Below are 25,978 nucleotides of genomic sequence, written 5' to 3'. Positions count from 1 at the left end.
CAAGGCAGAACCTTGACTGGTGCCCTTAGCGACAGGACCATCCAGGGAAGGCTGGGTCCTGGGGATGGACCGCGGGATGGAGGGGGATGGAGGGAGCCAGAAACCCCTGTGCCCCTCCTGAACGTCCTTCTGATACCCGTTACAGCGGGGCGGCTAGCCCTGCTGGCTCCTAACGTCCTCTGCGACGCTGCTCTGGGGCCCTGGGTCCTCCCTCCTGTCCTGCCCCCACCCAGCAGAGCTCTAACCTGGCGCCCAGGCTCGGCAGGCATCTCTTTTGCCCCTGGAAAGCCCAAAACAAGGAGCCCAACAAACTCATTCTTAAAAGCCAAAGGTGCTCAGGAACAAAAGAATGACCCTCGAGGGCATCTTGCAGAAACCTGCCGGAGCCCCGTCCCTGCACAGTCCGCAGAGCACCCTCAGGGGTCCCGACCAGCCGGATGCCCCTTCCTCTTCCTCCTCCTCCTCCTTGTGGCCGACCTCGGCTCCCTGGGCCCTCCGGGGGCTCGGTTACAGCAGAGGATGCCGAGGCCGCACCAGCGCCTCCTCTGCCAAGGGCTCCGTGCGGGTCCCCACAGCCCGAGGAGGACAGGGTACGCACCCACGTGCAGGCGGCGGCCAGCAGGCTGGAGCACGGGGGCGAGGGGACCCCGCGCGGGCAGGTGAGCGGGGCTGGAGAGGGACGGGGACTCCGCCCGAGGAGAGCAGGAGGAGGCAGTGATGCGTCTTCGCAGGACGGCCGACCTGCCACCCAGGGGTTTGGACTGGGGTGACGAACGCCCACCCCGTGTGTAAGACCCACAGCCAGCTGGGACTCGGCCCATCCCTGAGCCCGGCTTCACCGCCTCCCCGTCCCTCAGTTCCACACCAGATTATTGAGCGCCTTCTGTATGCCCGGTCGCAGGAGGGCGGTGGTGAGTGACACAGATGTGGTCCCTTCCCGGAAGGAGTTGAGTCTGGGGGAGGAGAAATACGCTGACCCGACGGTAAGGACAAAAGGCGGATGAGTAGAACAGGTCAAGGGAGAGGGGCACTGAGTGTCGGCAACGGAGCCGCTAAGTTTGTCTGGTGGGAGCCGAGGGAAGACCCTTCCCAGGGATGTGGCCCTGGAGCTTAGAGCTGGAGCCGGCGGAGCAGCAAGTGGCAGAGCCAGTCTGGGCGAAGGCCGTGTAGTAGGGCAGAATGTGGCTCCTTCCGGAAACTACCAGGAGGGCCAGCGTTATTGGGGAGGGAGGGGTGCGGCCACTCAGGGAGACGGAGGCCTCGACGCCGCCGCGTTCCCAGGTTAAGAGCAGTGGAAGCCCTTGCCGGGGGTGGCGCCCGGGCTGACCACAGGGCCGCACTTCATGGCTCAGGGACAGCCTTCCGACCCCGGACTGACCCGTCCAGCGTGGGGTGGGGGTGGCTGCAGACCCCTGGTCATCCTGATGCGGCTGCCTCGGAATGTCTCCTCAGGATCCCTCCTCAGAGTATCAGCCACGTCCGGCGGGCTTGACCCAGCACCCCCGTTACCAGGCCTGGCTTGAAACAACTTATGAGCAAGGGGAGCCACAAGCACACAGCGAAGACGGCCGGTGGAGAGGCCGAGGGGCCCACGGAGCTGGGGGGAGCCCGGAGCTCCCGGCTGGGAGGCGGGATGGCCAGGGAGGGCCTGCAGAGCCCCCCGAGACACATGCCGTGTGAGGCGGTCAGGAAAGCACGAGGAGGCGGCCGGTGCACGGCAGCAACACCAAGGGGGCGCGCGGGTGGCTGTGAGGAGGCCATCGGAGACGCTGCGCCAGCACGCTGAGGGGGCAAGAGGCAGGCAGGCTCTGGCCTGTTGGGATGGGGAGGACCCTTGGCACCACAAGGGCTATGCCAGTCCGCCACCACTGCCTGCCCTTCACGTGCCCACGGCAGGCCCAGCCCGGCCGTGCCAAGCTGTGCTTGGGTACCACGCTTAGATGTTTAAATTAGGGGGTAAGAGAGTTCTTCCTTCTCCCTCCCGCTGGCCTGCATTCCTGAGGCCGGGCCTGGGGTTTGGTTACCAGGCAGCCGCGGCCCTGGAGGGCACCCGCCCCGCGAGCTGGCGTGACTCTGAAGCTGCTGACGGGTCCTTTTCTTCAGCAGCAATTAAACAAGTTCCAACTGGTGACTTTGGGGAGCAGCGAGATGTGGAAAGTATTCACGGCCACGGACGGCTCTGGGGCAGGAGTGTGGGCACGTGGGCGTGCGTGGGCGTGCGTCCGAGTGTGCGCAGAGTGTCCCTCCGCTCCCGTGAGTCTGCCCGTGCACCTGCCAGTGTTAGTCACGGGCGTCCTGGGCACGTGTGATGTTTGCGTGGCGCATCCTGGCCCTAGGGCTGGGGGCTGGGCCCTGGGCCCGACACAGGGGTCTCTGTGCACCCCGGGGACGTATGTATGTGCATGTGTCCCGCACGGGCCTGTCTGTGCATCTCTGTGTCTGTGCACGGTGTGGGGGCCCGGAGGGTCTGCACGCCTGCACCGGGCCGGCACGAGCACCTGTGTGTGGGTTTCCATCCGATTCCGTGGATTTGTTGGAGGGGCCGGTCTGGTTTTACAAAAGCCCCCGCGTAGAACACGGGACCCAGCACACAGGAGAGGCCAGAGAGGCTGGATGTGGACAAACGGGGGTGCGTTGGTCAGGGTTTCCGGAGAAACGGCACCGATAGGATACACACATGCACACGGAAAGATTCCTCATGAGGAACTGAGTCCTGGGATGACGGAGACTGTAAGTCCCAAGATCTGTGGGTGGCAAGATGGAGAACCAGCAGAACCCGTGCTTCAGTTCCAGGCTTGGGGTCCAGAGCTCGAGAACCAGGAGAGCCAAGGGGAGCGTGCCGGTCCAAAGAGCGACAGGGGAGGCTCGAGACCCAAGAAGGGCCAGTGCTTCAATGCGAGGCCAAAGGCAGGAAAAAAACATGTCCCAGCTCAAGCGCAGCCAGGCAAGAGGAATATCTCTCTTACTCAGGGAAGGTCTGTCTTTTGTGCTAGTCGGTCCTTCAACTGATCGGATGAGGCCCATCTATCCTGAGGAGGGCAATCTGCTTTGTTCAGTTTACGGAGTCAGACAGTAATCTCATCCAGAAACGCCTTCCCAGACACCCCCAGAATCACGTTCAATCAGATGTGATTCAAGTTGATGCAAAAAATTACCCATCCCGGGGGGTAACGAGCCGGATGGATGGGGAATGTGGGCTGATGCGGGTGTGGGCGGGGCCTGGCGGAGGGGTGAGTGGGGGAGGGGAGACTGCTAGGCGGATGGCGGCTGGGCGGGAGAGCGCACGGGTGGGGGTGCGTGAGGGGCTGAGGCAGACGCCGTTGCCGGCAGACCTTGCCCAGCGGGGCTCCCTGAGGCAGAGGAGAGGCGTCAGGAGGGACGGGTCTGAGGAGCGTGAGGAGAACTCGCCCTGCTAGGATTCTGTGAGAGAACCTAAAGCCTGAGGACGTGTTAGATCCCTGTGACAGGAGGCCACCTCCCACCCTGTCCCTGGACTCTGCTCGGCGGGACCCCCGAGCCCCGCTACGCTCCCTGCAGCCCCTCCGTTAGCCGAACTCCCTTTACCTCCGGCCCTTTGCACGTGCTGTGCCTCAGCCAGGCGCCCTCCCTCCGTTCCACTGACCCCCCCTTTCTCACGGCTCCGTCCATGTGACCTTCAGCGTTTAGCTTAAACACCACACGCTGGGAAGCCTTCAGGACCCCTGCTCCTCTGTCGGGGGAGGGCGCCCAGCTAGGCACTGCCCCCGTGCCCTGGGCCTCCTCGATGCCCGGTAGACGTGCTCTCGGCCTATCTGGTACCTTCTGTGTCTGGTGCTCGGACGTCGCCTCAAACCTGCTGGCTCAGAAGCTTTGGGTGTTGGGGGCACATGCTTGAGGTAGAAGGTGTGAGGAATGCGGCTCCTTCTCTCCACCCTACATTCTCACAACCACCCACCCCTGCCATGTTTAGTGTGCTCAGACATCACCGACAGCTATTATCTTAGCCACTCGTAAGCACACAATTCAGCGGCACAAAGACATTCGCAATGTTGTACAATTGTCACCACTCCCACACCGATACCTTCCTCTCTCCCCCAACAGAAAGGCTGTTCCCATAAAATAATCGTCTCCTTCTCCCCATGTTCCCAGCTGCTGGGGACCCTTGGTATGCTTTCTGTCTATGATTTACCGATTCTGGGACCGTGTATAAATGAGATCGGACACTTTTTGTCCCCCTAAGACTGGCTTCTTTCACTTAGCGTAATGTTACCTGTCCGCTGGGGGCTTCCAGAAGCTGAGGATGCCTCCCTCGTGGCCCTCGAGGGCCCCTCCCTGTCTCTCCTTCCCACCACGCCCCTCCCCATCAGGGCACCTTAAGCAGGGTCTCCCAAGGACCCCGGGAACTCTTCCGCTACGTATACGAGTTGGGTGTGTCGCGAAAGCAGAATGTCCAATCTGTAGGGAACACGGAACAACCTAACCAAGGGGGCTGGGATCCTACGTCCTGGTCTCGGTGCTGATTCCAGAAGAAATTCCCCAGAGTCTGTGCCTGGAACACTGGCCCGCATCATTGCTGGGCTTGACTGCTGCAGCCAGAGCCCCCTCAAACGTCAGCTGGGACAGGCCTTCCCTCTCCCCGACCTCCAAGACGGTGCCACACCCATCCCCGACCTGGCTCCATCCCTGCCTGGCTGTGCCCCCTGCCTGCTGGCTGAGCTAATCCTAGACACCTGTCGTTGGCTGATGTTCTCTGGCTTCCGAACTCCCTTAGCGCTGAATCCCCGGCTCCCGGCACAGTGAGCCATTGGATAAGTGAATGAGTACGTGGACACATGAACAATTGTGAAACAGAGAGCCACACGAGAGCTGGAAGACCCGTCCCTGTAGGTCCCCAGGACCACCTGTCTGTGGATACGAATGAGGCCACAGGTGTGTGTGGCCGATCCCCACCCCCAGCCCTCCCACCTTAGCCAAAGACTAGCAGGTGTAGGTGGGAACCCCAGGCATCTAAGTTCAAGACACTTGAGAGCACACAAACTGCTTTATATTAAGAAAAACTACTAAGTGGAGTCCAGAGACACTGAGAAAATATAGCGGTGCCTGAAACGTAAGACTTGCGTCTTCTTCATATGTAAAAAGCGCTTATAAATCATTAAGATGGACAATGAACTTAATTATTGGATAAAAGACGAATAGGAACTTCAGGTGATGTGCAAATGGCCAAGAACCTGTAAAAACGTGTTCATCCTCCCTAGGAACCGAAAAAACAGTGATTGAGTCTGCCCGATGCTGTTTGCAGCCATCACAGACAAGAGTGTCATTCTTCAGGGTCACTGGGAGTTCTCCTACAGCGCTGCTGGGAGTGCGATTGCTAGCAGCTTTCTGAGGAACCGTTTGGCAATCTGTAGCTGGGCTGGCAGACCCTCCTCTAGGACCCGCCCCGAGAAACCCTCACATGCAGGTGCAAAGCCTTATGCCCGAGGACAGTCTTCGCAGCATCACCTGTAATGCCTGAAAGCCGGAGGCAGCAAGGCATACTTTGTTAAGCAATCTGCCCAATAAAATATTATTCCGCCATTCAAAATCATGTTTCCAGAGACTGCTTAACACTGCAAGGAAATAGTCCCGATCTGTTAAGGGGGAAAAGCAGGAGATGGAACCGGGGGCCTAATCCAATACCAAATGTGCAAAATGAGTGAGTGTGCGTGTGCTTAACAAGCAGGCTGGCTGGAGTGTGCCGGCACAGACAGCTGTGACAGTGAGTCCGGACGCCTCGTGTGTCTGCTCCTTGCTGGGTTTTCTGGAGTTTTCTATGGGGATCACAAGTTAACAACGAAAGGTGTGCTCTTAGGGTCTTTCCAAAGGCTGTTTAACCCACCGAGGGCTCGGTTAACAACACGTATCCGGGGAAACAAGCATGATGTCCATCAGGTCCATGGACGGGTGACGGACTGATAAACAGGTATATCTCCCCAGGCTAACGGATCATCTCAAGGTTCTTAACTCTGCATTTACGCACTTGCTGCAACGTGCTACTTTTATAACCAGTTAAAGATGTTCTTTGAGATGAAGATGGGGGCACTTGCGGACCTCGTGAGTAACCCTGAGTGCCCCCTCCAGGAGTTCTAAGTCTCACTCAAAAATCAGCTGCGCGTCCCGTCGGGGTCAACACGCAAAATCTAAGCAGAAGTGCCCCCTCCACGAATTTATGGTATGGAATTCTTTGCATAAACGCAGAGGGGTGCGCGTGTCGCCCCGGTGGCCTGCACGGGGGTGTTCGCGATGGGAAAGCTGCGTCCTCGGCAGAATTACGATACAGCTCCGCCGTGGGTGGTGGGGGTGATGACGACGCGGCACTCGTTGTGGGTTCATCCACACGCAGAGACATCCTTGCCGTGCGGATCCGCAGGGAGACAGGTTACGGGAAAGCACGCCCAGGACGATCCCGTGTGTAAACGCCCGTGACCGTCGTGTGTCTAGGCATGGAGGACTGGAACCTGGCAGGCGGGAAGGCGAGATTCTTTAAGCACATTTCCAGGAGGGTGGCATTTTAGGGTCTTTTTTCTCTTTCTGTGGTGTTTTGCAAAGTGCTCTGGTCACTTTCCTATGATGTAATAAAGCTACATCAGGAAGTTAATCTGTGGGCAAATGGAAGCAATGATCCAATCAAACTCAGACGCAACAGAATAATCCGGAGCCACTTTGAAGGGGAGCAGGTGGGAGACGGACACAGGGCGCCCCTAGCACCCCCCCCCCCGGGCAGTGATGTCAGCCCAGCCAGGCCCATCCCATCAGTGGGCCCCGTGGGAACCCGAGGCTCCTTGAAGTGAGACCCTGGAGGTCCAGCGACGGGGTGTGACTTGTCCAAAGTCAGACCTGGGTCCATGCCCAGCTGGAACCCGGCGCACCCTCAGCCTTACAGCACCCTCCTGGCCCAGCACCTGCATGGGCTTACCTGGGCTGTGAGGCCTTGGAGGTGACATCATCAGCTCACACCTGGACGCAGGAAAGCTGTGTTTTTTTAAAACCCTCAGTAATTCAGTCTTCTGCAGACTATGCACCTGGTTCCCCTCACGTCCTCCTGACCAAGAGGAAGGGGTCAACCCCAGGGGTCTCAAGGAAACCTGGCACATAGTACGTGCTCACGAAACACTGAGGCAGAGCAAGCCTCCTGTCTGCGTGAGGCCGGGGCACTGGGCGCTGGCGGCTTCACTGTCTCACTCGGGCTGGACTCTAGGCGACGGCTCCCTGCACGACCGCCTGGGGCACTCTCCTCCCTCCCCCGCCCCCCCCCGTCCCTCTGTCTTTCTCGGTATCTCTGTGTCTGTCTGTCTCTCTCGCACACACACAATCTTCAGCAGGGAGGTCAGAAGCACAGACCCTTGAGTCTCCCTCCTGCATTCAGATTCCAGACGGTTCTCTAGCGGCGTGGGTTGGGGCACATCCCGTAAGACATCCTCTCGTTTGAAAAGCCATCGCAGGGCCTGGGAGCGCCTGGCGTGCGGTAAGTGCGTTGCCCATATTTGCTGAGCGCACGGTCGACAAATGAAGGAAGCAGGTCTCCGGCCCGTTGGAGAGCACACGGCCATCCCCGGGGACCAGGACCTTCTCTTCGTACCTGCGGCCCACACTCTGGGTGCCCGGCCCCCCGGGAGGCCTGCGGAGCTGCTGAGGAAGAGGAAATCCGAGGCCCCCACATCCCACCCCAGGACCAGCTGGCCTTGCGGATTCCAGAACGTTCTGCAGCGGCCAGCAGGCCACGGGGCCAGGAAGCGGAAGGTGCAGAAATAGAAACACACAGTCAGGCAGTGGCTCCTTTCGCCCTGGAGGAAGGGAAGCGGGGGGCTAGAGGCCAAGGGAGGAAGCTAGGGGAGCAAAGGGGAGGCCGCGCGAGGAAGCCGAGGAGTGCGGAGCCCCTGCCCTCGAGGCCCCCAGCCCTGGCCCACTCCTGCAACTTGCGGCCACTCCCAGGGATGCCCCCGCTTTCCTGACAAAAATCCAGAATGAGGAGCTCCGATTCACTCTGAGTGCAGCCCTGCATGACCGCCAAGGGCCTGGGGTCCCCAGTCCAGCCCACAGCCTGCGGTTTCCAGGTAGCTTGGCTCCCCCGGGGCCTTGGAAGGGTGTCCCCAACTTTCAACGTGGGGTAGCATCCCCCCAGCCCCATCCCTACCAGTGCCCCTGAACTTCCTGTTTTCACAGGAAACAGGAAGACGGGGGGTCCATGCACCCCACCCACCACCTAAGAGCCTGACCATGAAATCCCACCGCGAAGCGTCTAGAGCCGAGGGCCAGGGACGGCTTTCCTCCGGGCCCAGATTCCACCTTCCCTTCTGGACCGCATCTGCGGGTGCCCAGGCTGGCTCCCGGGGTCCTGGAGGGCTCCCAGGAGAGAGGGGACGCACGCCCAGCGAGTGACCCCAGGGGATCCGGTTCCTAAAGTGGCCTCCAGGGGGTCTCTAGGTGCGGGGGCCCCAGAAAAGTCATGACTATCACTGGCCAGTGTGGGGAGGAAGCAGAATCTGGACGGGTTTCCGTGGGCCCCTCCAAGGGCTCTAGCCAAAGCTTCTGGACCAGCAGGAAGGACACTGAATTGGGGAATTCAGGCCAGCATTAAGATCAGCACCCCTGGTCCGCTGTGCAACTTTGGGCAAGTGAAGCAACCTCTCTGAACCTCAGTTTCTTAACCTGCAGAAGGTGTGGGTGTGTCGGGCCATCTCAGAGGCGGGGACCAGACTTTAGCTCTCGGCGGGAGGAGGAGGCGTGGAGGGGCTGAGCGGCAGGGTATACCCCGTTCCAGACGCTGGCGTAGCTTCCGGTGCCCCCTCCGTGCAGTTCACCCCTCCTCTGCGGCCCCACAGTGGCCTCTAGGACTCCACTACTGTTGCTGGGATGGAGCCCTCGCCTGTGCTTCCTCACGGATAGTTCCAACCGCAACGTCACACTTTGTTCCCGACCAGCCTGCTCGCCTGCCACCCCTTGTCCCCACCAGACTGAGGGGCTGAGCCAGTAAGGGAGCTGTGCTCTGAGCTTACCCCCAGCGGAGCCACGGGGACATCACCTGCTGGCCACGTGCCCACACACGGGGGGGCCTGTGTTGAGACAGAGACCTAAGGTCTGGGCACAGCAGGGCTCTCCCCTCATGCCAGGTGGCCTGGGGGATGTCCCCGTCTCTCGCAGTCCCCAGCGGCTCCTGCACCACGCAGAGCAAAGGTCCAGACCCCACAGGCCACACAGGGGCACCAGCGGGACGGTGTGGCCCAGGTCGGCTTGGCAATGGGCAGTCTGAGGCCTGGCTTTCCTGGCGCTCCTACAGTAAGAGCGCAGCGTGGAACCCCGGGGAGGTCCCTGGGCCCAGCCCTTGCTGCAGCGTTTTGGGGACAGAAGTGGGAGAACGGAGACCCCCGCCCCCAGGACCTCGCGCTGCCAGGTTACTGTGCGCACGGCCCAGCCGAGGCCCTTCCAGCTTTCAGCCCAGCGGGCCCTTCCGAGACCCCTGGATGGGCTGGCAAACGTTTCTCCTGGTCAGACCCTGAGATACCCGCCCGTAGCCCCTCTGGACGGCTGCCTGAAAGGTGTCCGAGGCAGGGGCCACACGGGGGGCTCCCCACTTCCCTCTGGGCTTTCCCTCCTGCAAAGCCCACCCACCTGGTGGAGCCCACAGGGCCCAAGCCCCTCTCCCTGGCCCTGGCTGTCAGTCCGGGAATGCGGAGGGCAAGCAGCCCGAGAGGAAGAGAGGAATGACAAGAAATCAGGTGCCTGTCAGGACACACCGGACACCCTTCCAGGGACCTCCCTCTCTGACACCAGGACACGCCCGGGAGCTCTCTGAATGCGACACTATGAAGACCCTCCCCAAAGGACAGTGGCAGCAACAGGCAGGACAGGCAGAGCCCCTGGGGGCCCTGTCACCCTCCCCAAAGGATGCATCTGATTTCTCCACCGTGAGCCCCTGAGCTCCAGGCAGCTGGGGCCCCTTCTGCCCAGCGTCCGACAGACTCAAGGGACGGAGCATTTGAGGCGCGCCCATCCTATCTCAAGACCTCTTTTCCAAGTCCGTCGCCAGGCTCAGCGTCTTTCCAGGCTAGCTGCTGAGCCCCTAGTCCTTGAAAGTCTTTTTTTGCTCAGGAATGCTGAAAAAAAATAATAATAATAAAATAAGAAATAATACATGTCTTAAATAGAACACGCTTTTCCGCTAATCAGGAAAAATTGAGCTTATGTTTTGCTGAAGTGACATGATTTTTCCCCTCGATTTATTGTGCAAAGGAATTCAACACAGCTCTCAGCATCCAAAAGCAGGAAGGGTGTAGGAAAAGTTCAAAATTAGCATTTCCCCAGACTCTCTCAGATCCAAGGGCAGAGGCTGAACAGGATCCGAGCTACATTTTCCTCCTCGGGATCTCGCGGTTTTTATGAGAACGATTTCCATTGTTACGGTCTTGAGTTCCTGTAGCGCTGACAAGTTAAAAGAACAGAGTTTGAGTTCACCTGGGCGGGCCCCCCCGGGGTCCGGGCCCGGGCAGCCCCCCTCACCTCTCCGGCTACGGCGCCTTCCCTGGACATGCGCAGCCCTGATCGGTTTACGGGCTCGAGGACAAATGAGCGCACGAAGCCCCTGGCGGGGGATTGAGAGAGGATCCATGCCCACTGGGTGGTAATGCGTCTTGGGGCTTCACTAACTTGAACGGCCCTGCTTCGCTGCACCCGCCCCCTGGAACAGGCCACCCCTGCAGCTCATCCAGGTCCCTCCGAGCCGCAGACGAGAAGCTTCCCGGTAGGGACATCTTTTCCCCCCTGTGAGCCAGTGACGGGAGACTTGCCCCTGAGAGCTGTGAACTGCAGAATTAGAACTGACAAGAAAGAGTTTCGGGGGACGTGGCTGGCAGCCGGGCACCCCCTCCCCGCCTCCAGCACACACATACACAACGCCAGTCTTTCACAAGATGCCGCCCAGGGACACCCACGCCTGCGCCTGGGTACCTGGGTCACTCTCGCTGCTGCCCAGGAGAGGAGCTGGGATCTGGAAACTTGATGGCCCAGGAGTCAGGCTGGTGCGGTCCCCGCTCCTGGCTGCGGACCTGGCGACGCTCTGGGCTGGTGCGCTCACGCTCGTGACGATGGTTTGACGTTGTAATAAGTTGTTGGCTGTGTCGGGTTACCCGCAACACGCTGCTCACACGCGTTTCCCAGGCTCCTTTGACTTTTTAAAATGTGGCCGCTACGAGGCTTAAATTTACACATGAGGCTGGCATGATCCTCCTGTTGCCAGCACGGGTCTAAGGGGGGCCTGGCATCAGACTGGGGTCCCAGTCACACACCCCCACCCCCCACCCGGCTTGCACAGCAGATCCAGGTCCCCTGCCCGGACGGAAAGGCCGGGCCCCCCAGGAGGGCTGCCCTGGGGCAGGTGCCAAGCCGGGGTTTTACCCACGTGGTCTCACTTAGGAGGCACAGCAACCCCCACAAGACAAGTGTCACTAACTGTCCCCACTTCACAGATGAGGTGACCGAGGTTTGGTGAGGTCAGTCAGCTCCCTCAAAGGTACAGCATGTCCACCTTCCACGTCACCTGCCCCAAACCGGGGGTGGGGGCTGAAGGGTGGAGGCGCAGTGGTGGGGAACTCTTGGAGGGCCTCCTGTCCCTGGCGTCCAAGATAGAATCAGCCCCTCTGCCCCCCCCTTGGGCTCTCAGAGGATTGCCCCCCAGGTCTGTCGATTAGAAACTCGCTTCTGAGCTGCCCATGTTGCCATTGAGGCAATGCGGCCCCAAGAGCTTGTCGTGCCTTCACCGATGGCCCTGCACACAGTAGGCCTTCAGTGGATAGACATTGAAGGATCTCACAGCCCCGCACACAGTAGGGCTCCGGCTGATCCGGCGTGAAGGCATAGCTCCAGGCGAGCTCTCCGTGTTAGAGCCTCGCTCTCCCGAGGCCCAAGCCAGGCCCCGCCAGGGACATCATGCAGGCATTCCTTGCGGGGGTGCAGGCTCTCGGGCTCCGCAGGGTCCGCCGACAGCCCGTGCTCGTGCTCACAGAGCCCCTTGTCTATTGGGGGAGGCCCCTGAGAGCCCCAGAGGGGACCAGGTCATTTTTCAGGCTTCTGGTTAAAACACAAAAAAACAAGAAACCAAACCAGCCAGAGCCTGGGTCCCTCACACATGCCTGTATTCAGCCAGTCGACTCCCGGCCTGTGATTCCGCGAGCGTTGGCGGCGTCTACCTGACGAACCCGGTCCTGTTCTTGCCGGAGGAGAAAGCCCCGAATTTTCGGAGCAGAACTGCATCTCTTTAAACCCGACGGTTTGAGGTTCCTTATGAGTTCAGGAATTTCACTTGTGTTCCTCCGAACCCGTGGGCTTCCTTCTGTCCCTAAACTATCCCTCAGGTGTCCCTGGGCTGCGACACACTCTGACATGTGCACGTTTGTCTCCGCATGTCCGGAGAAAGTCAGTTCGTTGTACTGAGCGGGCGGTGGTCCATCCCGGGGCTCTCGGGGCTACCGTACTAGGTGGGGCTGAGCATCTGGACGTCGGGGTCGGGGTCTCGGGGACTCTACAGCGCAAATCTCCTGAGTACCCACTCCACGTGGGCCCTGCCGGTCCTCATGCTGGACCCGCACTCTCACCGGTCCCCGGGTGCGATGCTGGCTTTATTCCCACTTCACGGACGAGGACACTGAGGCACGGAGGGGTCCAGCGCCTGGGGATGCTGGGGCTGTGTGTGTCCACGGGCTGTGCACCTCCACACCGTCCACCCACGATAGCCTCTGGCCCCGGGGACGGAGACCTCTCCGAGGAAAGGGGCCCCGCCCACCTTTGGGAGGTCGTGGGGGGTCTCGGAGAAATTTCTCAAGGGCCTACTTCACTTTGCACTGAAAGGTGCTCTCCAGCAGCTCCCCGCCCTTGGTCACCAAAATTGGCAGCACTTTCCAGAAGCTACATCAGCTTTCAGAAGACAAGGATGTGCTTCTTTTGGATGAAGTAAGACATGGGCTTATAGCCCGCATGATTACGTGCGGGGGTGTTTGTGTCGGCGTCCCTCCACACACGTGTGTGGGTGAGTCTCTCGTATACGCATCCGACATCTCCCCGCGGAGGCAGGGGACTGAGAACATGGGGTGCCCTACAAGATGAAAGGGTGGGGGCTGGGGTAGGAGACTTCTTTCTTTTTTTTTAATCATATATTCGTTTAAGCCTTGCAAATCAACTATTACTTAAAAATTGTTTTTAATGATCCTTCTTTGAGAAAACTCAAAAGCACGCCAAAGGGGAGCTCTGAGCCTCTCCGGGCTTGAGCCCTGGGTCTGAAGTCCGGCCCTTTGCTACAGGATGGGACCCCTGTTAGCATGGCATCCCTGGGACGGCAGACCCCACAAGGCAGTGAGGAGAAAGTGACCGGGAAGGGTGGGCACTTGGCCCCCTGCCTCCCAGTCTACGCCCCCCCCCCACACACACACCCAGGATTCCCCAGGGACCCTCTCAGTTCTGCATGGCTGGGATCTGGGGGCTGGCTGAGGCCGGACCTGCTGCAGGGCCAAAGCCAACCTCTGCTGAGCAGACCTGGATTCTCAGAAATGTCCCGTGGTCGGGCCTGCGCTGTGTGAGTGACTCGACAGAGAGACCCGGGTCCCCCAGCCCATGCAGCGCAGGTCGGCTCTGCTCAAGGGTGCAGCCTCGGGCTTTCAGCACCCAGAGCCGCAAGGCCTATGGGACGTGGGCCTAGTGGGCAGGTGGTCACTGCCTAGGCCTGGGGACTCCCGGTTCAATGACCTCAGGCAGGTCCCTTCTTCTCTGGGCCTCAGTTTCTCCATCCCTCACAGGAGGTATCGACAACATAGTCTCCTTTCCCTTCTGAACAGTAAGGTTGTGGAAGTCCACGGAAGGCCCCAGAACCACACCCTGCGGGTAACCAGGATGCTGAACTTCAAAACCCTGTTGTTCTAGTGCCCGAAGGTGCGCTTGTCCGGAGTGAAAGCACATCCCAGGGCCGGTCCCGCCAACTGTGCCCCTACGGGCTATGCTCACAGCCCTCGAGCGCCCTTACACGGCATACAAGGGCTCGTGAGACTCAGCCCATCACCGACCTCCCTGGCCTGGCCGCCGGAGGCTGTCCTCATCCCTGTGCCTGCGCCACACTGTCACATCCATACACGACCTCCCGTCATTGACCTGACGGTCTCCGAGTGTGATTCTCCGAAGCCGACCTACTCCGCATGGTTACTCCATGGCAGTCTTGCCCGTGGCCAAGTGACGTCACTTGCTATGAACAGAACTCGCGCTTGGCAACTCAACTGGCTTCACCGCAATCGGCCCATGTGCCTCTGCCTCGGGGACACGCAACGGGGGACGTCAGGAACGGGGTGCCGGGCTCGCCCCGCGGGCCGGCGCTCAGTGGGCGCAGCTGCACGTGGACGTCCACGGGCACCGGAGTCACGAGGCAGGACTGCTCTGCTGCCCGTCACTGGCTCCTCCTCCCCCGTGTGTAGCAGGGCCCTGGGGAGGCTGCGACAGCCACACCCCGGACAGCACAACACAACAGAAACGTGTTGTCTCCCCGTTGTGGAGGCTAGAAGCCGGAAATCAGGGCAAGTGCAGAGCTGCGTTCTTGGGAGAGGACCCTCCCTGCCTCCCCCAGTCCCGGGGACCCAGGCACCCCACCAGCTGCCCCCATCCGTGGTCCCAGGACCCCTCCCCTGTGTGCCTGCCAGCTCCTTCTTTTCTTATAAAGACACAACTTTTAGACAATGCAGGATGAACTCATCTCGAGATCCGCAAAGACCCTTGTCCAAATGAGATCAAATTCACAGGTTCTTTTTCTTTTCCTTTTTCTTTCTTTCTTTCTTTTTTTTTTTAGATTTATTTATTTATGAGAGAGAGAATAAGGTGCAGAGGGACAGAGGGAGGGGGAGAGAGAGTCACAAGCAGATGCCACGCTGAGCACGGAGCCCGATGCAGGACTCCATCCAACAACCCTGAAATCACAACCTGAGCCAAAACCAAGGGTCGGACGCTCACGGACTGACCCAGACAGGTGCCCCCATTCACACGTTCTGAAGGTTAAGACACAGACACCTTTTAGGGGGAGCCATTCCTCAACCCCATCGAGTCAGGCAGGGAAAGGATCCAGGGGGCACATTTATAAACAGGAAAGGGGCCAGTGATAGTTCTGATCTCAGGCTGCGGTGGAGAGGGCAGCGTATAGACACCAGCAATGAGTTTCTCGCAGCCCTGGGGGCTGGGGGTCTGAGCTCAGGGTGCCGGCAGCCTCAGGAGCTGGCGAGAGCCCTCTGCGGGGGGCGGGCTGCTAGGTTTCGTCCTGTCCTGCATGGCAGAAAGAGAGTGAGCTAGCCCTCTCGAGTCCCTTTTACAAGGGCACCAATCCCATCATCTGGGACCGAATCACCTCCTGATCCCATGACACGGGGTGTCAGGTTCCAACACATGAACTTTGGGAGTGTGCGAATATTCAGTCCCTATAGCAAGTATGACCAGAGCCCTGTGACAAGGTGGGCTTCTGCACCAGTGTCCAAATCTGGGTAGAGGAAAAAGTCCCTCCTTCCCCAAACCCCCACAGACACAGAAAGAACATCTCCCATCCACAGGATGCTACGAGAAGCAACCCAGAGGTACCAGCCACGGCGGGCTGGTCGGCCACCTCCCCCTGCCTGTCCCCCCTCCCTCCTGGTCCCACCAGGCCAGACCGGGACACCTGCCAGGACTGACTTAACCTTCAGAGAACTTTTTAAAGCCAAAAAAGAAATCCCAGAGACCTCACGGTGCTGAAGCCATGGTGGCAGCAAGGCAGCCGGGGGGGGGGGGGGGGACCCTTACCCCTTCAAGGGCGCAAAACTAGGGGCCTAAGGTTTCCTTTCTTGCTGTGAAATTTACCAAATTCCGGTGCAAATAAGCAAAGGCAAGAGGGAGTGATTACTGTATCTCTTTTCATTGAGCAAAATGTATCTTAAGACGAGAAGATCGGATGCCCGCGAGATGGAGGTCGGATGCCCGCGAGATGGAGGTGAGGCTTGGGCTGCCGCGAGACCCGCTCCTTCGCGTGAAAGCGACCGGCTCGGCAAGGGTTAGCAGCTCTCGGGACGTGAGGACGGCGGCGGGAATGATCTAGCAGGACCCTCACGGGCACCCCACTACCGCATCTCCTTTGCCTGCTTCACTTCCCTCCGGAGCCCCCGTTTCACCTAACGTTCTCAGTGTAATTTTTTGGCTACTTATCATTTATTTGGGTATTGTTCGTCTCCCTGGACTACAGAACGCCAGTCAGCTCCCTGGGGGAGGGGACCCGTGCCGTTCCCCGCTGGGTCCCCAGCACCTGAGAGCATGTCCTGGCACTCAGGGAGCGTCCAGGTGCGCGAGTGGAGGCCGGAGTGAATGACAACAGCCACAGTCCACACGTGGGAAGCAAGCGACGGCAGAGCCTTGACCCACCGCGCGTGGACGGCTCCAAACGCTGCCGCGACGAGAAAAAGCGTTGAGGGAAACCTATCTACCAAATTACGTTTGCGACGACGAAGCAAAAGTGCGTCCATGTGTTTAAGGACGGGCCAGGCGCAGCGGCTCGATCTGCTGGCGGTGAGGACGGTGGACACATTTGTCCCTCCCTCTCACTGACATCTGGAAAGGCTAAGGGGAACCGTTCACCCAGAAAAGTCACAAATAAAACCCAGAGGCTGCTTGTGCCCACCCGGGGGGGACGGGACTGAGCAGGGCCGTGTCTGGTCAGCTGCTGTCGGCAAGACCCTGTCGGCGGCCCCGCGGGCGTCTCTCTGTGCCGGCTGTCAGCCACGTGCGTCTCCCCGCCGGAGCCGGGTGCAGGCCACACAACGCCCCGGTCTCTCGCCGCTGGATGGCATCCCAGCTAAGTGCTCTCCACATCCAGCCGAGTCCACCGGGCTCCACACCTTTCTTGGAGGTGAGTAGTGACCGGGTGAGACAGACGCGGTGGGGAGGGGCCAGCCCTACCCGTCTGCGAGCTGGAGGCAGAGGGCATCGCGTGCTGGACGCCCTGGCCCAGCCCTGGAGTCACACCTCAAACAGAGTCGTGAAACGGACCAGGCTCCTTCAGGGATGGAAAATGACCCACGTGGGTGACAGTGCCGCACCGGGGCTCACCGATGCCTTGGGGCCACTGGATCATTGCCACCATCATTATTAATGCCACCAGCAGGGGTTATCCGAGCCACCCTCACTCCACGGGACCCTGGGCCCTTGTAATCTCGTCGTAGGATGTGTGCGGGAAGGGGAGATGGGGTCGTCCTTCCTGCAGGCATTTCTCTGGAGACTGGGACAAGGGACCCTCCCCGCAGCTCTTTCTCACGCCCGGAGCATTTCCGGACTCCAGAGCAATGTGGCAAGGTCCAAAAGACTTAATGGGTCCTGAACACCAGACTTAAAGGTTCTCACACCTCCTTGGAGTTGAGGAGATGCACTGATGGAAGCTTGTACACACGTGTGCAAAGCAGGTCTATTTGTGACCCTTCCAAACCACAAACACGCCACATGTCCTCCTGCTGGATGAAGACTGCGGTACGTCCATTCAGTGGAACGTTCCTTCGCTGCGAGAAGGAACAAACAAGCCCCCGACACAGACAACAGCAGGCGTGAGCCTCACGTGTGTCCTAGAAGCCAGACTCAAAGCCGGCACGCCACCCAATCCCACCGAGGGACCGTCCAGAGAGCACAAAGCTGCAGGAACGGGAAACAAATCAGCCCCATTTGGGGCTGTGGTCCGCCAAGGTCTGGCTCCAAAGGGGCCCATGGGATTTCTGTGGCACCGAAGCTGCACGGACGTGTTACGAGACCCAACCTTACTGCCGGCGAATGTCACCTTAACAAAACCGCTGTAGACGAGCGACTGTACTTGTTTTAATGTTGACACGGACACAAACTTGTTGACACAGAAAAACGTTCCCTTGGAAACATTCCTCTTCGGCGTTTGGGCTGCAGGGGGCAGAAACTCCCACGCTCAAGTGAAAACAGGAACTGGGTTGCGTCCCCAGGTGGCCCGGCTGCAGCCTGGGGACCCGCACACCTGAGGGGCACAGGTGAGGTTGCCAGGTCCCCAGCTCCAGCCCTTGTGCATCTTCTCTCTTGGCCACTCTGGGGCAGGTGGCCCCGTCTGGCACCGGGCCGCAGCTCCAGGTCACATGCCTGAGTATGTGTTTGAAGCTCTTATTGGCTAGTTGTTCGGCGGCCACAGCAAGTCGACATGATGGATAATTTTTCTGAACCAGGTGCAAGGTTCGCTGGGGTGGGGGGGCACCTGCCGTGTGCTGGGCGTCGGGGCTCCTGAAATGCACGGGATGTGGCCTTGCCCCTCCACGAACGCAGGGACAGGCAGCACGGGGAGTGGGGACACACAGAGGTACCCAGGCATGTCCCCTGCAGAGCCTGGGGTGGGTGTCGCAGCTGAGGCCACTCAGGACTGGCCACCCCGGGGAAGAGCCCAGAGGAAGGGGCTGGGCCCGATTGGCTGGCCTTGTCCACTCCTCTCCGTGTGCAGGGTGTTTGCTGTTTTGCCCAGGCTCTGTCGCAGGCCTTGGGGTCCCTCCAGATCATCCCCATCCCGGGGCCTACCCCTGAGGGTCAGCTCTGCCTCTCAACCTGCCCCTGTGTGACTGGCCAGGTGAGTGACCAGACCTTGTTATTCTGCCCCAGGACCATCCAAGGGACCGCCCGCCCACGCCGTTTAGACAGCTATGTGGTCAGGAGGCACTGCCCTGGGCTCTCGCACAGTTAAACATGACCCCTGCCCCGGCCCCTGCACCTAACTCAAAGAGTGCTTCTCAGACCCCACTGTCCGCTGTGGCTTTCCCACTCGTCCGGCGGACTTGTGCTCAACGGGCCTCCAGACCAGAGTCGGCCAACCTCCAAGGTTTGCTCCAACCTCATAGGGTCAGGACTCCCCAGGGGTGCTGAGACTCGGGACCCTCCTGGCAAGCCCTTCACGATTTGGCAGGAGACGCTTTCCCAGCAATGGCGTACTGACCCTGCCCAGGGCCTGGTGAATCAAGCAGACTCACAGACCCATCTCACAGAAGAGAAACTGAGGCTCAGGTGCGGGGACACCACTCGCCCAAAGACGTTCGGAAATCAACGGGAGGGCGGCACCGACCTGAACTTGGGCGCCAGGCATGGTTCTTTCTCCAACAGCTGGACACCTGTGACCCCCAAGGCTTTTACTTTCAAATTTACCAGCCGGAAGGCACTGGGACATTTCTGGTTTGGAGCTACTATGAACAAAGCTTCCATGAATGTTTATGTCCAAGATTTTAGGGAGGCGGTTTACTTCAACATCCCTTTGGTAGACTCCCAGGAAGGGGGGCTGGGTCACATGGCAGATGTCCACTTAGCTTTAGAAGCACCTGCCAGAGGGTTTTCCAAAGTGGTTCCACCATGGTACAAGCCCACGACAGTATGGGAGGGAACTGGCTGGACATCCTCCCCAGCACTGAGCTAGTCCGTCTTTTCAGTGTTAGACCTTCTAACACACAAGTAGTGATATCCACTGTGGTTCATCAGGGACCCTGATGGCACACATGTTCGGCCACTCGATGTTATCCCAGAGTCACTGGTGCTCCTTCCCCGCTGGCCTTCTCTGCTTTCTGTGTTCCGTTTTGGAGAATTTCTATTGCTATGTCTTCAGGTTCATATTCTTTTTTTTTTCTGTGATATCTGATCAGCCATGAATCCCCAGGATCTTTCTTATCTCAGACCTGAGTTTCCTTGCCAATAGCTCAGTGCAGGCCTTGGGCTGTTCTCTCTTGTCTCACCTGGGCAGGTGCCATGGGCTCTGCTTCCACTCATGTCCCCTTTCCAGTCCTTTCTCCCCACCAAAACCAGAGGATTCTTGTTTGTTTGTTTTTTAATCTCATGCGAATCCTTATAAGGGCTCCTTTGTACTTTAAAAAAAAAGGCAAGCTCTTTATCATACTCACAGCGGACCCAGGCTGGCCTCACCCTGCCTCTTCTTCCTCATGCTCCCACCTCCTCTCCCCCCAGGGTCCCCATTTTGATTCTGCTCCTAGAGCATACCGCACCTGTTCTCCTGCCTCAGAGGTTCTGCCCGTGCTAAGCCCTCTGAAGGGAACGTGCGCACACACAGTCACTCATACACACGAGCATACGTGCACAGAGACACAGACACACAAACACAAACATGCACACAGAGCCGCAAGCACACTCACACACATGCACGTGCACGCATACATGTGCCCACAGAGGCACAAGAACACAGAGAGACACATGCATGTGTGTACACACACGAACACACTTGTGCATGTCCTTTCCGTGCAAGCTACTACTCTTCCAGGTGACCCCTGATCATTTTTGTAATTGTGTGGTTTACTTGTCTGACTAAACTGCATGTTTTTTCCTTCCTCTCCACCAGAATGTGACCCTCTTAAGGGCCGAAATTGTTTCTCTTTTGTCTTCTGTTTCAGTCCCAGGACCTAGCATAGGACCCAGCACATAGTAGGTGCTCAGTGAATGGATGGATGCATGAATGAACGGATGGGTAGCCAGTTGGGTGGGTGGGTGAGTGAATGGGTGCATGGACGGACGGATGGATGGATGGATGGATGGATGGATGGATGGATGGACAGCTGGACAGACGGTTAGATAGATGGATGGATGGGTAGGTGGATGGGTGGATGAACGGATGGAAGGCTGGACAGACGGTTGGATGGATGGATGGATGGATGGACGGACGGACGGCTAGACAGACGGTTGGATAGATGAATGGATGGGTGGACAGATGGATGGATGCCTGGATGCATGGATTTATGGATGGATGGGTAGGTAGTTGGGTGAACGGATGAGGGAATGGATCCATAGCTGGATGGATAGATGGATCGGTCAATGGATGGATGGTAAATGGCTTTGAACCCTGGCTCTTCCCCCTTTATTCTGTGGCCATTTGCAGTCAACTACCTTTCTTGAATCTCTGCTTCTCATTGGTAGAATAAACGGGTGCAGCGCTACCCACCGTGTGGAGCTTTGTTTACTGTCTTTCCCACTGGACAGCACATCGTTTAATCCCAACAGTATCGTTCACAGTACCTGGCACGGTATCCAGCACACAGTAGCTGCTCAATAAATACTCTGTTGGAAGGATGGATATCCCAAAAGTTGAAGTCACAGCAGGAATGACCCACTTACCCAGCTTTCTCCCTCTCACCAGCACCTTCTCCTTCCTCGCTTCAATTTCTATTCTGCTCCCCTTCTCTGTAAATGAACTGAAAGCCACATTCTCCCTGGGCTGGAAGGTAGGCTCTGTTTTGTATGTCCTAAGAAAGCAGCAGTAGGGAGTCTGGGACAAGAGTTAGCCTAGAGGGTTCCCCATGAGCTGCTGGGGGAGGGTTGTGTGAGGCCTGTAGGGCCCCCCTCTCTATGGAGGTAGACCTCCATTGGGTGGCAGGCAGGGCCCCAGGAGAGACAATGGCAAGACTGAGAGGATGTGTGGAACCCTGGAACGCTCAGGGTCTGTGCATGAATTCCTGACGGCGGGCATGGAAGGGGAGAAGCCAGAGCACATAGAAGCTTCTGGATGGAGCCGGTGCAAGATTTGCTGAGATGGGGAAGATGGAGTGGGAGGTGGCTGGGAAAGAGTTGGGGAGAAAAATCCAGAAGTCCAGCTTGTCCACGATCTGTTTGACATGTCTGGGAGACCCCAAAGGAGATGTCAAGTGGCTGGCCGGATATGTGGGTCGAAGCTCATAGAAGAGGTCATAGCTACAAGACAAATTTGGAAGACATTAGCTTAAGGATATTTAAATCCATGGGAACTGATGAGATCACCAGGGTGCAGGGTAGCAAGGAAAGAGAAGACAGCTTGGCCCCAACCCCAAGAACCCCAGCAATCTGGTGGGACCACGAGCTCCAGGAGGTCTGGAGTTCTGTTTACATTTCAGGCGCCACTGTATGCCCAGTCCCACCAAGTACCTGGCTTGGGACAGATACCCACCAAAGCCTTGCCTCTGTGGGGTCTGGAGAGGAGAGGTACAAGACGTAAGGAAAAGAGGGGAGTGGGGAAAAGCCAGGAGAAGAAAATGCTGGAAGCGGAGAGTGGCCTCCTGGGTAGACTCCCTCCGTCCAGGAAAGTGAGATTTGCCAACGCCACAGGTGGCTGTCACCGCTGATGAAGGCCATTCCAGCGGGGTGGGGAGGGGTGACGAGCAGAGATACAGGGCAGGTGGAGGGGTAGGAAGGTGGCGAATGGGCTCTTAGATGGGAGGGGCCTGGATGGTGCGGGCCAAGGGGATCTGGTCCGCAGAAAGGGGGAGCTTGCAGATGCGAAACAGGGTGGAGCCAAGGGGCAGGAAGTGCTCAGTGGGGGAGGCACCAGACCAGGAGGGGGACCCGCTAGACACAGAGGCTTAGGGAGGAGCCTGGGCCCAGCCCAGGAGGGGCTGCGGTTTGTGCTGGGCTTGGCCTCCAGGACTTCCCTGGGGCTCTGGGGATCAGCACACTTCGGCATGCCTCTTTCTCCTTTCTGGATTTTCTGTATTTCCCATAACGAAACCTCTTGGCCTCTGATGTTCTGATTGAAAATGAAATGCTCAGATCAGCAAAGAAAGCTGCCAGTGGGTCCAGACCTGTGAAGCGCCGCCTCCTCCTCCAGCCCCATCCCACAGCTCATGCCCCCCAAACCCAGTGCTGCCCCAACAGGGGCCTCTGGAAGCCCCAGGCCTGGACTTCCTACCAGCTTCTGTGCCCAGGCCCCAGACCCAAGGCCCTGGGGGAGGAGGGCCCCAGGTACCGGGTAGACGGTCACCGGTGCAGGAACTGGAAGATCCTCCCAGCAAGAGGTATAACCCAAGACCAGCAAGAAAAGGCCAGGGCGGCTGGACAAAGGCGCCCAGCAGGGGTCTGGGAGCTGGATGGGAGTGAAGGTGGAGGCTCCAGGGAGGGCAGGCCTCGGCCTCAGGCTTCCTGATCACAAATGGGGTACCCCCGGGGCCCAAATACACCCTTCATGACACTCCCCAGAGAGAGAGGGGAGGGAAGAGGACTCAGACCCCACGCCAGAATTCAGGGCCTGGAGCCGGCTGGTCGGCTGGTCGTGGGCGCCACACCCCAGAGGCTCAGAGCCGGGCACTGTATGGGGAGACCAGCCCTTCCCAGGCAGGGATCTCCGTCCTGAGAGTCACTCCCCTGCCTGGGATCTACAGGAAATACAGGCATCGGAGAGCCCTGGACACTGGGATTGTGCTGTGTGACCACGGACACGTGGCTCGCCCTCTCCGAGCCCAACCCCAGATTCCAGCAACAGGGGCACCTCGCATAGGTGCGCGCCCTAAGTCACTGCCATATCCTTACCCTGGGGCTGATGTTAGGAATTTGAGCTGCAGGCGCGGGTCAGGGGCTGTCTCCTGCCACCTCCTGCAGAATTCCCATCTGGGTGGGCAGCGGGCGGGGGTGTGTCTGGGAGCAAACTGCGTTCTCGTTCTCGAGGACTTTCTATAGTCTCCCCTCTTATCCTTCCCCTTTTGTGTCCATCGCTTTCTTCAGCCTCCAAATTAGCTAAACACGGGGGCAGCAACAGGGTTTGGCTTAATCTGATCTTCTGAATTGGAAGGAAGAGGTAAGGCCTTTGTCCCCAGGGAGCACCTCCCTTTGGCCACAGCCACAGCCACATTCAGGAGTCTTTAAACAGCCCCAAATTCCCTGGCAAGCCCCTTTTGCATAAGCCACTGGAATCTGCCAGACAAAGGTCTTTTACAAGGAAATTTGGGAAGGAGGTAACGAGTGAAAGCCACGTCCCAGTGAGAAGGTTCTCGGGCCCAGCTCACGGGTGTTCCCAGCTCCTCCGTGTCAGCTCTGGCCAAGCAGAGCGGGAGTTTGGGCTCCGAGGCCAAAATGAGCAGTGACTCTGCAGAGAAGGTGGTCTGTGCGCCCTGCATCTAGGTCCCTCTAGATCCTTCTAGGAGGGTTTGTTTGGGTTTCCAGGCTGTCGTGCTCCTAACCAGAGGGTTGCTGGGGTTCCGGACCAGCTAGGCCAGGCGCTCCGGTGCCAGAGTCGCCAAGTGACCAAGGAGCTTTCAAAACCTCAGCCACCCCACCCGCGTGTGTCTGTCCTCATAAGACCAAGTCTCCAGTGGGAGACAGACCATGGAAGCAGACAAATGCACAAATCCCATCAAGCCCAGAAAATTTTTCTGGAATGTTCTGCCAGACCCGCCCTCCCATAGCTCCGGACCACAATCCTCACGCCTCAGCAGCCCCAACGCGACCCCCACCACCCCGACCTCGGTGGCGCAGTCTGTGGCCCCTCACGTCCTCAGGCTTCAGACCCTGGTTTTACTGTTACCAGCCTTTTCCCTTCTGCAGGGCAGCGGTCCTGCATCTAACAGGGTTGGATGAGCTCTTGAAACAACGAGTCAGGGGTCCGACACCTTTGGGCCCAGCTCAGCACACGGGCTGTGGTCCCCACCATCCCAGGGCAGGAGGACAGTGAGCCTGAGACCCGGCAGCCACCGGCAGAGCTCGGGAGCCCTCCTGCCTTAACACCTCCGCTTTCTGGGAAGAAACGGAGGCTCACACAGGCGAAGTCACTTGAACGAGACAGCAGGGCAGGACCCGGGCCTGCCGGACTCTAGGGGCTGTGCCCACCCCTCCCTCAGTCCAGCCCCCCACCTCACGGGGTGGGGGGGCAGCTTCGATGGATGGATGGTCCCGCGCTGTGGCCCCAAAGCTGCCTGGCCCCTGGGGCGGTTCCCACAGCCCAGAGAGGCTAACAGGTGTAGACAAATGGCTGCCCCGCTCCCCAAGCTCCCTGGTCTGGCATCCCAGGAATGTGATAAGCCACCCAGGCTGCTGACCCCCACCCCAGCCCGGCTTGTTCTGTCTGCCCTGGGCCCTCCTGCCCTTGCCTCCAGCCCCTCAGCCACTGCGTTCCCAGGGCCATGGCATTCACTGTTAATTAACCAGGGGAAAGAATAAAGCCCTGGACCAGGGCCCTGCCGAGGGGCCCGTGCTTCCCAGAGCTCCCATTCAAAGGGCCGGGGCCGGCGCTGTGGCTCAGTACCCAGAGGCAAGGGAATATTTACAGAGACAGGAGGAGCGGCAGAAGGGAGGGACAGAGACACAGAGACAGAAAGACAGAGACAGAGCGCACCGGCCGGATAAAGGGATGGACAGGACTCGAACGGCCGGGCCTCGAACCGCAGGCCCCGGAGCGGCCCTCGCACTGGGCCTGAGGTCCCGGAGCAGGGACACCACCTTCTTTTGGAGATGGGGGCTTCCCCTTGAAGGAGCCTGCTTCCCGCTGAACCCCACTTGTCTCCCCACTTCTGCCCTGGGGTCCAGGTGGGTCCCCTTTCCTCATACAACCCGGATTGTGTGGCCTAATGGACCAGAGAGAGCTGGGGGGAAGGGGGTTCTGGCAGCCAGGCAGAGTGACAGGTGAAGGATGGGGCCCCACAGAGGGATCCCGCCCCCTCAACAAGGAGCCTGGGGCTTCCCAGGGCACATTTGCATCCGTGCCCCCCCTCCCAAAGCTCAGGGTCTGATCACGAGGCAGGGGTGTTTCTTCCACCGGCCCTTCCAGAAAGGCAGATAGCCCCATTTCACAGATGAAAAACTGAGTCTGAGATTCAAGGGCAAGGGTAAGGCCAAGATTGCAAAGGTGGAGCCAACTCCCCTCCTCTGGGCGTCCTGTCCCTGCGGGGAAACCGAGTGCAAAACCGGGCCTGCACCAAGAAATCCTCACCCTCTCTGCATGGGTGTGGCGCGGAGGCAGCACGGGCAACACCAGAGGGTGGGCGGAGGGGCCGCTCAGGTGGGTCCCCGTGTGCAGCGATGGACATTTCCAGAATAAGGAGCTGAAGGCTCCTGTTGTTCCCCGATGAGCCAGAAAGTTGGCTCCAGGACCAAGGCGAGGCCCCGGCAGGGTCCAGACGGTGGGGCACCTTGTCTGTGGCCCACGTTGCACTTTAGCGGGGGGGCAGGTGTTTGGGACCCGGCGAGGTGTCCTCTGGACAGA

The sequence above is a fragment of the Mustela nigripes genome, chromosome 1 (genome assembly GCF_022355385.1).
Source record: "Mustela nigripes isolate SB6536 chromosome 1, MUSNIG.SB6536, whole genome shotgun sequence".
NCBI lineage: Eukaryota > Metazoa > Chordata > Mammalia > Carnivora > Mustelidae > Mustela > Mustela nigripes.
Note: the sequence above shows the minus strand (reverse complement) of the source record.